Source organism: Meles meles, chromosome Y (genome assembly GCF_922984935.1).
Source record: "Meles meles chromosome Y, mMelMel3.1 paternal haplotype, whole genome shotgun sequence".
Lineage (NCBI taxonomy): Eukaryota > Metazoa > Chordata > Mammalia > Carnivora > Mustelidae > Meles > Meles meles.
Window position 1 is genome coordinate 14,696,893 of NC_060088.1, and position 12,805 is coordinate 14,709,697.

General features: G+C 53.9%; 1 long non-coding RNA gene across 1 annotated transcript in view; it reads right to left on the reverse strand.

Moving 5' to 3' along the window:
• The window catches only part of LOC123935777, a 90,866-nt gene that overhangs the window by 55,772 nt on the left and 22,289 nt on the right, over positions 1-12,805 (reverse strand). Inside the window, exon 2 of the long non-coding RNA XR_006817019.1 lies at positions 10,159-10,232. This is a non-coding gene — a long non-coding RNA (uncharacterized LOC123935777). The remainder of the gene's footprint in view (positions 1-10,158; positions 10,233-12,805) is intronic.

Consider the following 12,805-nt stretch of genomic DNA (forward strand, 5'->3'; position numbering starts at 1 on the left):
AGCTTCATTTGCAGGCATCCCCATCAACACTGGTACCGGGTTCACGGTAGCATCATTCACGTGGTCAAAGAGCAGAAACCACCCAAGTCTCTGTCAGCTGAGGAATGGGGAGACAGCAGGGGATCATTCCATACGATGGAGTAGCATCATCTGGCTGAAAAGGAACACAGCTTTGACACGTGCTACAACATGGCTGGGCCTCGAAGACACGATGCAGAGAAGCAAGTCACGAAAGGCCACATATTCTCTGCTTCCATTTAACAAAATGTCCCAAACTGGGAAATCCAGAGGGACAGTGAGCAGACTAGTAGCTGCCAGGGGCCGGGGAGGAAGACCGGAGAGTTGCTGTTACGGAGTGCGGCGTTTCTTTTTGGCAACTGAAATTAAGATCGTGGGGACGGTTGTGAAACTCTGTGAATATACCAAACACCATGGAATCAGATACTCTGAATGAATGAATGGATGGATGGATGGGATGGTAGGTGAATTATGTCTCCATGAAGCGGTTCAAAACATACCCTTGGTGAAAGCTACTCTCGCCCACCTAGCACGGACTGTGAATGATGTACGCGCTCAGAACACACAAGTCCTTCTCCAGGACGGTTCACACAGCCAAGCACAGGCCATTTCCACTCCGATGAAGTGAAGCGCGGGTCATGATGGTCTGGGGGTACTCACCTACTTGACTGTAGCAACCTTTTCAAAACTGCTTTTGCGGGGTGCCTGGGTGGCGGAGTTAGTTAAGCGACTGTCTTCATGACAGTCCTGGGATCAAGTCCTGCATCCCGTTCCCTGCCCAGCAGGGAGTCTGCTTCTCCTTCTGATCCTCCTTCTCAAGCTCTCTGTCTCGCATATAAATAAATAAAATCTTTAAAAACAAAACTGCTTTTGCACTCTCTACACAGGACACTTTTTCTTGCTGGAGACTCTCCGACATACGGGGCAACGAGATGCTGTCTGCTCACCTGAGCCCCCTCCTCCATAGTCCTACACAAAGTGTGTCCTAGCCACCATGCTGGAAGGCAAGTCACTGACCAGAGCGCCTCGTGTCTAAGCATCTGGCACATTCTGTGGTACGCTCCGGCCGTCACCTGTGGTCCCGCAGAACGATGTCACTGCCATTTCCCAAATCCCCGCATGGCCCAGTGCACCGACGTGCACATGCTTTTGTCCTCTTGAGGAAGTTGTACTGAAGGTTTACTAAGACGTCCGGGAAGGTCCCCTCCATGCTGGAGGTGGGCCTCTCCTACACCGGTCCCTGCCCGACACGTGTGCGGTGTGCTCTTCCCAGCCTCTGGAGACGAAAGACCCGGGAACTTGTTTTGGCCCCTGGCACCCCCAAAGCTCCCGGGATGCGGGGCAGCTCTGCCTGCAGCTCGGGAGGCTCATGTGGCGTACACGACTCGGCCCTCTTTCTTGGCCCGGAGGAAGTCCAGAGTGTGACAGGACAGCAGTAAGCCCAAACCCGAGAAGTCACAACAGCAGACGTCTCTCCCCGACAAGGTGATGGATTCTGTCCCATTGGGTCACGCCAGCCCTTGCGAGCCACGGTCCAGAATTTCTTTATTCACAGGTTAACGGCTCAGCACAGCTGCAGAGTTTAGAGGTTTCCAGAGCCATAAATCCATCTGCTCCCTGCTTACCTGAATTTCATACAAGAGTAATATCCTACCCTGCATCCTCTGACAAGGACAAACAGCTACAGAGCACGAAATGACCACATTCTTGGAGGCAAACACTGGGAAAAGGACTCAGCAGCAAACGTGCCGTCTGCAACTGAAACTTGGGGGCTTAGGGGAATCCATATTTTGTAAACCCAATCGCATGTGTTCACACAGAAAAATGTCTTTAAAGCAGATGGAGAAGGGGTGCCTGGGTGGCTCAGTGGATTAAAGCCTCTGTCTTCAGCTCAGGTCATGAACCCAGAGTCCTGGGATCGAGCCCCGCATCGGGCTCTCTGCTCCGCAGGGAGCCTGCTTCCTCCTCTCTCTCTGCCTGCCTCTCTGCCTAGTTGTGATTTCCCTCTGTCAATAAATAAAGTATTAAAAAAAAAATAAAGCAGACGGAGAAGATATTAAAGGCCAAATACGGTACTTCCGACAGGGAGGTTTTTTTTAATGAAATAATGAATGCACCCAATAATGTAATTAATTTTAAAAAGAAACCATAAATTAAAATTTAAAATCGTACTTAAAATTAATCAGCAATATATAACAGAGATTAAATGCAGCCCACCGTCTAAGCCGGAAAAATCCTCCTGCTGGGAGGACCTGCCCTACAAAGGAAGCTTTTCTTCAGATTTACAAAACGACAAGTGGGTGAGAGTGTCTTATTTCATTAGTTTGAAATAAAAAAGCAGACGTCATTTTGAGGAACTTAAAATGCCACGAGAGCACTTTGTGAAGGAAGGTAAACTGCTCCACTGGCTCTGGCTCCTGCAACAGGCTTTCAACTGCTTCAACGAGCTCTGCGCTGGCTCTCCACCTCTCTTCCCACCGGCAACCGGCAACTGCAAAGCCCATCTCAGCTGCCGCAGCCCTCTCCATGCCCCGCTCCATCCCTAGCTCCCAGTGCTCGGAAAGCACTCATTATCTGCACAAATGATCCCATAAACCCTCGTCAGTTCTGTCCTACTTCGCACCAAAACGTCAAAGAAATGCACTCTGACTGGGGCGTGTGATTAGTCAGACACCGAGGGCGGCTCCGAGACCACGCCCGTAAGGGGAGAGCACTGGGATGAGTCCTGGGGGAGTGCTGGGATAGGTAACCGGCCGGACAAAGTCAGAGCCCAGTGCTAAGCCCTGTGCCATGACAGACATCGTGTGTCAGAATAACCAAACACCTTCTCACGTAAAGATCTCAGCATGCTGGCTGCAAAGATGCCTCCACAGAGCATCCACGCACAGCCCAAGTGAGGTCCCAGGAGGTGGGAAGAAGAAAGCCCGTTCAAGGACAGGTGCGGGATGGTCCAGTCAGAGAGAGGAAGGAGGCAGGAAGGAGATCCCACTGCAAGAGCGCATGGTGGGAAGTGGGAGGCAGGGGTGCCTTTCTGGAAGCTTCTGCGCCTGCTTTCAATACTTCCACTGCTCCTGCGTTGGAAGCTAAGCAGGAGAAACATATAAAGCTCATCTCAGAAGAGTACAGTTGATTCCTGAACAATTCAGGGCCTAAGGACCCCCACGCCCCACACAGCTGAAACCCTGCGTCAAACTTCCAGCTGCCCCAGAATGACCGGGAGCCTTACAGACAACATGAACAGTCAGTTCACGCATGTGTAGCACGTGACCTGTATTACACACTGTGTTCTCATGATAAAGTCGGCTTTTATTAGTCGGAGAAAAGAAAACGCCATCAAGAAAATCGTATGGAAGGGCGCCTGGGTGGCTCAGTGGGCGAAGCGTGCGACTCTCGATTTCAGCTGGGGTCCTGACCCCAGGGTTGTGAGGTGGAGCCCTGCACTGGGTTCCGCGTTCAGCAGGGAGCCCGCCTGAGACGGTTTCCTCTCCCCGTCCACCTGCTCACACTGGCCTGTGCACGCTCTCTCGCTCTCTGAAATAAACACATCTCTTTAAAAAGAGAGAGAGAGAGAAAGGAAATCATACGGAAGAGAAAATAAATTTACAGAACTGCACTACATTTACCCAAAAACCCCTGCATCTCCATGGACAACCCCGTCAATCAAGGGCCACCTGTGGTTCCGAAGACAGCAGAAGGCTGTGTTAAGAGCACTTGAGGGCGTGCCGCAGGAACGGTCTGGCAGTTTCTGTGTGGGCACAGCACAATTTCAGCACGCGAATCCACAGTCCTTGGCTAGCTCTGTCTAAACAGCAGTGACGAGCCGGTCACAGGGGATCCCACTTGAAATTATTTCGCTGTAAACCACTCAACCATCCACCAGTGGACGAACAGATAAACTAAACGTGGTCTCTACACAGAACGGAGCATTACTCAGCGCCAAAAAGGAAGGGCATTCTGACGCATGCTACCACGGGGATGAGCTTGGGACATACGATGCTAACGGACATAAACCAGGTGCAAAAGACAAATACGGGGCTCCTGGGTGGCTCAGTTGGTTGAGCGACTGCCTAGCTCAGGTCATGGTCCTGGAGTCCGGGATCCAGTCCCGCATCGGGCTCCCTGCTCAGTGGGGACCCTGCTTCTCCCTCTCCCACTCCCCTCTCATGCTCTGTCTCTCTTGCTCTCTCTCAAGTAAATAAATAAAATCTTAAAAAAAAAAAGACAAATATTGTATGATGGCACCTATAGAGATACCTAGAACAGGCAAATCCAGAGACAGAAAGGGGAATGGTGCGTGCCAGAGGCTGGAGGACGGGAATCCATGTTAATGGGGCAGAGTTTCCACTTGGGAAGATGACAGAAAGTTGCACAAAAATGTGAACGTAATGACAGTGAGGCGAAACTCTAAAGTGTAACGTTAAGGTAGTGTATTACATGATATGTGTATTTCAGCACAATAAAAAACTATTTTTTAATACAAAGAAACACATAAATTAGGAATAGAAATCCAGGCCTAGAGCCTCATTCTTTTCCAAATTTACAGTCACACTGAGCGTTGGAGTCACTGTAGGAGGCCCAAGGCATGTAACTGGCCACCGTGGCGCTTCAGACCCATGCCAGGGCCGACAGTCAGTATTAGGACAGGGACAGAGGGCTGGAGTTTACACACGCAAAGTTGTGAGCCATGTCCCAAACCAGGTGACCTCAACACGACTGACACTTGGGCCAGGTGACTCTCGGGTGTGGGAGGGCGTGAGGGAGGCCGTCCCGGGCCCTGGCAGGTGCTTGTCAGCCTCCCGCCTCCAGGCCTAGATGTCAGTGTCCCGTCCCCACACACCCCCCGCGGCTTGAAAAGCAGGGCTCCAGACTTTGCCACGTATCCCCTGGGGGAAAAAACACCCCCGCTGACAACCATGTCCTGAACTGAGAGACACCTGGGAACCACCCCTGTTTACAAAGCAAATACTAGGGGAAACAACATCCTGGTTTATTACAAGAGACAGTACTGAAAAACGTCAGAAACCAAAGAACTGTCTCATCATGTTGAGGCCCCTTCCTGGCTGTGTCACGACCAGCACCTAAAGCCAATTTCAGGCGTTTAATTCATCAAGAACTTAATTAATGTCCGTGTGAGTCCAACTGCAACGTGAAGAAAGTCACTTGACTCTCAGTCCGTCAGGTGGGAAGAGGGCGCACTCCTCCCGGCTTGCCTGGGCTCCAGAGAAAAGCAATACCTGCTTCCCACAAGGAGTCGCTCTCCTGATCACCTGGAGGCCACGTCTGCGCGGCCCCACGTGCACGTCTGGGCCTTTGCAAAAGCGGGTGAAGCACAAACAGAGTCTGAAAGAAAACAACACCGAGTACATGCGAGCGGCACACTGACAGGGAGCGCCTTTACAAAGCTGGGTCGTGTTCTCCAACAGCACTGGCCAAGGACCTTTCACCGGCGGAGACCAAAAAAAGCAACTGTGTTCTTGGATTATCCACACGGAACTGACGCCTTTAAGTGAAGAAGCGATGGTTCCAAGGTCACCTCTGAGGCTTAACTGCTTTGGGTAAGACAGTAAGACCAGCTCAGCCACACCCCGCTCCACCCCCACCGCGCACTCTGAGCCTGCTGGAAGACCCCTCTGGGGCGCCACCTTCACTAAGTTAGAATGAAACCCCCTCAACGGGGCTGGTGTGCAACACGACGCACCAGCCAGCTGACACCTACCAGAGTCCCCGTCTTGTCCCTATTATAATGCATGGTCCTTTTCTAAGATTTTATTTTATTTATTTCACAGAGAGAGAGACACAGTGAGAGAGGGAACACAAGCAGGGGGAGTGGGAGAGGGAGAAGCAGGCTCCCCACTGAGCAGAGAGCATGATGTGGGGCTCCATCCCAGGACCCTGGGATCATGACGTGAGCCGAAGGCAGACGCTTAACTGACTGAGCCACCCAGCGCCCCACAGTGCCCAGTCCTAATCAACTCCAACACGAACCCACCCTCCAGGCTCCACTGCACCACTGCTCTGAGCCACGGCTCCCTCTGATCACAAGCACCTGGGTCTTTCATGCCCTTCCTGGACTGTACGAATGAAGAGGAACCGGTAAGAAGTGGTCACCCATCCCGTGACTTAGACGGCAAGAAGGACAGCAGTGGGAGATAAATGAGAAAGCAGACGTCAAATGTTTAGAATAAGACGCACACACAAGCACACCCCCTCCACGCCGGGCAAGCAGCATACAGCCCAGAAGAAAACACTGAGTATCTCGGCGTTCTGAGTCACTTGCGGGCTGTGGGGTGGGGAGGGGAGAAAAGAAGTAGAAGAGAAGCGGGAACACACACGGACTCTAAGGGACAATCCGCAGTGTCCTGTCTTGTGCCAAAGGACTGCCAAGTAGGGATTAACCTCCCACTGTACAGAGGAGAAGACTGAGGTTCCAAGGCGCTAACCAGTTTCCAGAGGTCCCACAGGGCGTGGCTGATGAAAACAAGAGGGGAGACCAGGGCTGACGGACTCGAGGTCGGACCCACGTGTCTCTCCTTCCTCTGATCTCCCAGGAACAGCGACGGCCACGCGGAGGCAAAGGGTACCCCACGTTTTAGTGTTTCGATTCGATCAACCTGCCCCACCACCGTGGAAACGAGCAGGCCCCCCTGAAGGCAGCTCCTGGAGACAGCGCAGCTGCATGGCTAGTCCTAGAGAGCGCAGCCTGGTAGTTCTCCGCAGCAATGGGCAGAGCCCGCGGGCCTGACCCCCACAGCCTGCCGATTAACGACAGCCCCCGGGCTTCCTGCTGGCCCCGCTGCCGAAGGAACTAGAAGTTGCCTCTTTGAGCCGCTGCTTCCCCATACACAGCAGTCCCCCGACGGGGAAGAAGTTCGCCGCTGGCTGGGCTCTGCTCCTTTCGTGGCCACTGTGCCTGCCTGTGAAGGCAATCGTCCCCAGAGCCACAGCTCAGTGCCCAGTTCCCTCCGGGTGGCCAGGGGGTCTCACTCTCCAGTCAACAGGGTTCTGAAGGCAGGGAGGCCCAGCCCCACGGCCGTCCCTTTTGAACACAGCGGCTCGAGAGGGCTTCGGCCAGCTGGAGGCCAGTGCAACCGCCCGCTCCCCCACGGGACCCCGGGAGCCCCACGGTCTTGCTGTGCCATCATTTCTGTGTCTGCTCCACGGACCCCAACATGGGCACCAATCTCACAGGGCTGCCCGAGGAACAAAATGGGGACTTCAAACGCATCTGGTCCACCCCAAAACCTGTGCACAGATGTTCACAGCAGCGCTACCTGTAACAGCCCCAGCGGGAAAGACCGCAAACGCCCCGGGACGCATGGCTGGATCAATGAGCTCTGGGACACCCACACGGCGGTACAGCTCGGTGGCGGTGGACACCCACCGCCTGGACAGACCTCGAGGGCTTTAGGCCAAGGGAATCAAGGCAGTCTCCGCACAATTCCATTCATGTGACACTGTCGAGATAACGGAACTCCAGAGACGGAGACCCGGGGTGGCCAGGCCTCGGGGAGGGCGACCTAAAGCAGCGTCATGAGGAGCTCGGCTGGTCACCTAACAGCATGCGTCAGATTATGGCACTGGCTGCATGAACGTGAACGTGAGACACCTGTACACGAGTGTGCAAGCATGCACACGCAGACACACACAGTGCACGTGAATGCTGGTGAGATGCAGAGAAGGTCTGCATCTGGTCCACAGGGCCAGCTCTGTGACCCACCCATTTGTGACCAAATGCTGCCATCTACCCCTGTGAGAGCACAGGTCTCGGATGGTGATCCCCCATTACAGGAAGGTGGGGGGGAGGGCTGTTCTGTTTCTGCCTTTGTGCCCTGGCACAAACCTCCCAGCTCTGTTTCTGCCACTTCCTGTGAGTCTTACATCAATACGGAACAGCACCTTTCAAAGTGACTGTGTGACTGATGAACACATGCACAAAACGGGCCCCTACTCATACAATGGGACAGTATTTGGCAAGAAAAGGGACTGACACGCAGATGCGTCCTACCACACGGGAGGGGCCCTGACGACATTATGCTGAGAGACAGGAGCCAGCCCCAAAGAACAGAGCGAACGACACCGAAGTTTCCACAGAACGCCCGGGAACGGGCAAACCCGCAGACACGGGAAGTAGACTGGTGCTTGTCACGGACAGGGGAGGCAGGGGTGCAGGCTCTAATACGACGACAGTCCACGGATGGCTCTGGCGGAAGGACGCACACCGCGGGGGCACAGTCTGCGAACCCAGCCAAGAGCACCCCAGCACGCATCCCCTCCGCGAACTGTCTCAGGGAAGGTGTGACCAAATGCCGCCGACATCTGGCACACACGTGTTTTGGGACCATCTTGTCACAACTGCTGTTCTTTCTGCCCCGTGCGGGCTAGTTCTGAGCACCCCTCTGGTGCCCTTTCAGTCTACAGGCTGTCCCTGCGATACTGACGGGCTTGCAGTCCCCGGGGCCGTCCAGGTTGATAAGCCACGACAGCCCTAGCACTAAGAGTCAAAGTCTCCTTCGAACACGGCATAGGCACCGTCCGGTCACAGCGCTCGCCCTTCCCACGCACCCTCTCTGCTCCTCCCCCATCACCCGTCACCAACCCCCACCCCCCAGGCTGCTTTATCAACTTTCCCTATTAAACAAAAAGGAGTGGGGTGCCCGGGGAGCTCAGTCAGTGAAGCGGCTGCCTTGGGCTCAGGTCACAACCCCAGGGTTCTGAGATCGAGCCCCGCATCAGGCTCCTGCTCCACGTGGCATCTGCTTCTCCCTCTGCCTGCTGCTCCCCTCCTTGTGTTTGCTAGTTCTCCGTCAGATAAATAAAATAAAATCTTTAAAAAAAAAAAAAAAGGCTTTGCTCTTCCCGACTCCTTTCCTTTTGCCTACAACGTCAGCCCCCGCCTACCCGCCTAGAACGAACTTCCGCACATGTCTGTACTCCGCATATCCATCGGGAGTCTCGCCTCCAGGAGGAACGTCCAGCATCCTCAGTGGCTCGGCCACGTGCTGTTCAGCACCCTGCCCAGAACTCAGGGCAGTCCGGGTGGCGCAGCTGCGTAAGTGTCCGCTTCAGCTCAGGTCACCATCCCGGAATCCCAGGATCCACCCCCCCCGCCGAGCCCCACTCGGGCTCCCCGCTCCACAGGGGGTCTGCTTCTCCCTCTGCCTCGTCCCTTCCCCTGCTCCTGCACACACATGCTCTTTTGGGTAATAAATAAAACCTTTAAGGAAATAAAATAAAACTTCTGAAAAGAGCGCTACTCAGAATTCCCTCAGCACGGACCATCTACACCATGCATGGGACATCCATTCCCACCGCGGCTGTCTGCCGCACCCCCCACCTCATGGGTACACAAGGCCTCGCCCCCCCAAAACAAGACACATTTCCCACATCTCTGTATACGCCCCAGTGCTCCAGAGGCAACAGACTGAACCAATGGTCATCCCAGAGACTGAAGATCTTTCATACCAAGTGCTCTGAAAAGGACGTCCTTGATCTGAGAGGACGCCCGGCCTCTTCATAGACCGGGTGGGTACGGCAGCCACAAGAGCGCTCCAGGCCCCCAAAGGCCTGTTCTCCGGGACTCTGGACTGTTTCTGCTCTAAGGACAGCCCCGGAGGGGCTGAGAATGAGGGAAAACACAGCTGTAGGGGCCGCCGTCAAAGGCCGTGGCGACGAGGTGGTTCTGAAGGACCCTGGCTGGTCCACAAGCAGTTATATGGTGCCCGTCAGTCCGCACACACATACCGAGAAGAACAACAAAGAACGGGGCGCGTGGCGGACCAAGAGTCAGAAGCCCTTGCTGGTCACGAGTCACCTTCTAAAGACAGAGAAGGCCTCAAATGCATCTGGGAAAGAAGAGCAGGAACGATACTTCTCTGCAAAGCTGCAGATTGTGCCAGCCATCTCCATTTCTCTTTCCTGAAGTCTCGGACTTCCAGAAGCTCAACAGAAAGAAGCATGTCAGGCAGACACACAGCATTTTCTGGCTAGCAAAACTACCTGTTACAAGAAATCTTGAGAAATCACCATTTCCAGGACTTAGAGCCAATACAGTAACATTTAATTTTTAAGCCCAGAAAATATGAAGAGGTTGACAGGATATTTATTACATAATAAGAAATCCATTTTTACAATTTCACTTACTCAGAGCCAAGTGTAGGCAAATCCCTTCTTCCTTCGAGGGTTTATTTCGAGGCCTGTTTTCTGTCCTCAGTCACCTGTTGATGACAAATAACCAAGTAAGGCAAAAGCAACCATGAAAACATCTTGAAGTACACCGCTGTCCATGCCACAGGCCCGCAGATATCTGAATCAGGGAATGACAAAACCGGACGAATCCCTATGTCAGAAGTCACACAACCACCACCGCGGACTCCTCAGCGTGCTCCCCCAGTGAAGGCACACAAATCTGGTCGGTTTTATTATCGTGCGAGCAATTAGGAGCCTATTACTAGGGAATGTCGAGAACTGAAAAAATCCACTCCGCTCTTACCAGACACATCTTGTCCTACCCCTCCTAAAAAATGCTACATGAAAACACAGGTATTTCTACATTCAACCCAACTCAGCAAGTTTCTACTGACGACGGCGCATTCAGTCTTGCGGAAAATGCAAACGATGCTCGTTGCGGTTCCGGTATTAGGGACACACGGTGCCTGGCCTTGCGGAATGTTCCCATGTCGGCAGGGAGCAGCGGGGCAACCTGGTGATGGAAGAGCAGGGACGATAAACTAGAAAGCAAACGCCAAGCGAGGGCACGTTGGGTGACAGAACTGCAACTCCAGCTGGTGGGAGAAGACACAGTGACCAGGGCAAGGAGTTTACTCACTTTGGGGCCTGGGGCAGCATTCTTTGAGGAGAGAGCAAGAATGGGGGCGAGGCGCCACCATGCGGACACAGCAAGTGCAAGGGTCCTGTGGTGAGGCTCCCCGTGGCAAGAAGGAGGGAGGCAGGCTAGTGGGCTGGGCACCAGAAGTCAGTAATGGCTGGTCCGGGTCACAGAGGACCTCGCAGCCCACGGAACGGAGTCGGATCCTGCACAGGCCCCTCTACACCTTATGCTTCACCCAGCACCAGAGTTAATGAGAAAAGAAGACGTGATCGTCCGGCTATTTTAAAAAACCCTTCAGGGGCTCCTGTCGTGCTTAGAACAAAATCCAGAGAGTCTCTTGCTCAACGGAGAGCCACCAGTGACTCACAGGGTGCTGGCATGAAACGCGGTGTACAGGGTTCTAAGACCTTCTGACCTAGAGGACTTACGGGGCGGGGTGGGGGGCTGTGGGGGGAAGCACGTGTGATGGGAAGGGGAGAGGAGAACCCAGCATGACTTCTAGCTTCAGGGCTTGAGCAACAGTTTGGAAGGTGGTGCCATTTCCTGAGATGCAGGTGGACGGAAGAGAAGAACAGCAAGACTTCCTCGCGTGTTCACTCTGAAACGCCCATGCTAGCTATCAGTGGACTACTGACGAGGTCACGAAGGACCCCAGTCTGAGCCCTCAGGAGAGGGCACGGCTGCAGAGTTAATTCTGGATGTCATCCTGTAACCAGGATCTTCAAACGCTCCGCACCTGAACAGGAATGCCCAAAGCCGGGTTTCTCACCCCGGGCATGGTTGTCACCGGGGATCAGATAACTCCACTGGGGAGGGACTGCGCTGCGCACTGAGTGGCAGCCGTGGGCTCCCCCCACTAGATGCTGGTAGCAACCCACACATCCGTTCCCTTTGTTGTGATCACCCAAACTGACCCCAGACGTTACCAGCCGTCCCCTGGGGGGCACAAGCGCCCTGCAGAGAACCCCTGGTCTAAAGATGGCTAGCCGAGGATGGAACGCTGAAGGGAGGCGATGTCGATGAGAGACGGGTGTGCAGAGGGGTAGGAGGAAATCCAGGGGGTTGTGGGATCCTTGGCATCTAGGGACAGATATCTCTCAGAAATCATGGAACGATGAGCAAATAACAGCCACTGATACAGATGACGAGGACAGCAGATGACAGGATGACAAGAAACCAGTCTTCTCTGCGCATGCTCACTACAGGGAAGAAATCTAGAGAGGCTTCACAGAGGCGGCAGCATTCCCGTTGGCCCACGAAGTCAGGCGACAAGGCAGAAAAGGGGAGCTGCAGCTTGAGTGGTTCCAGAGGCAACAAAGGCAGGCAAGAGGGCACTGAGGATTCTAAAAACATCAGGTGACACTCTCGGGGTAGTCAGGAGAGGCGACGGGTGCAGCACAGTTCCAGGGCGCTGGGCAGGGGACAGCACGAGTGCCCCATCCGGCAGAGGTAAGAGGAGGCCACCCAGGCAAGTTCGCCCTGCAGACAGCCCACTCCCAGCAGGGGCGACTCCAAAACACCAGACAACCCACAGAGTTCCTCCCGAGCACGAGCCCGGGACCCCCGAGCTGAGCCAGCCGCGATCTTTCTCTTTTTCTCTAAGCTTACTCGGGCTCATGCCCCTGGCACACGACGCTCAGAGTCCCGAACTGTGTGAAAATGCTGACACAACTTGCCAGACGCCTGACCCACTGCCTGACCCCCTTCCGTCTCCATGACGCAGGAGTATTATTACTCTTAACACTGTTGTATCAAAAGAGAAAAAATAAAAGTTATACGGGGGGAAAAAAGAAGGGCAGATCTACACGCCTCACTTTGCTCCCAATTAATTATAAGAAACTCCCTCCGGACCAGAGAGTCCTCAGCTGTGAAATTGAGGGTATTAAATTATTTATGAGGTTTCATCCACATCAAAAAATCCGAGGAACCATTTTCCTGTCGACTTCCTTTGTAAATTCT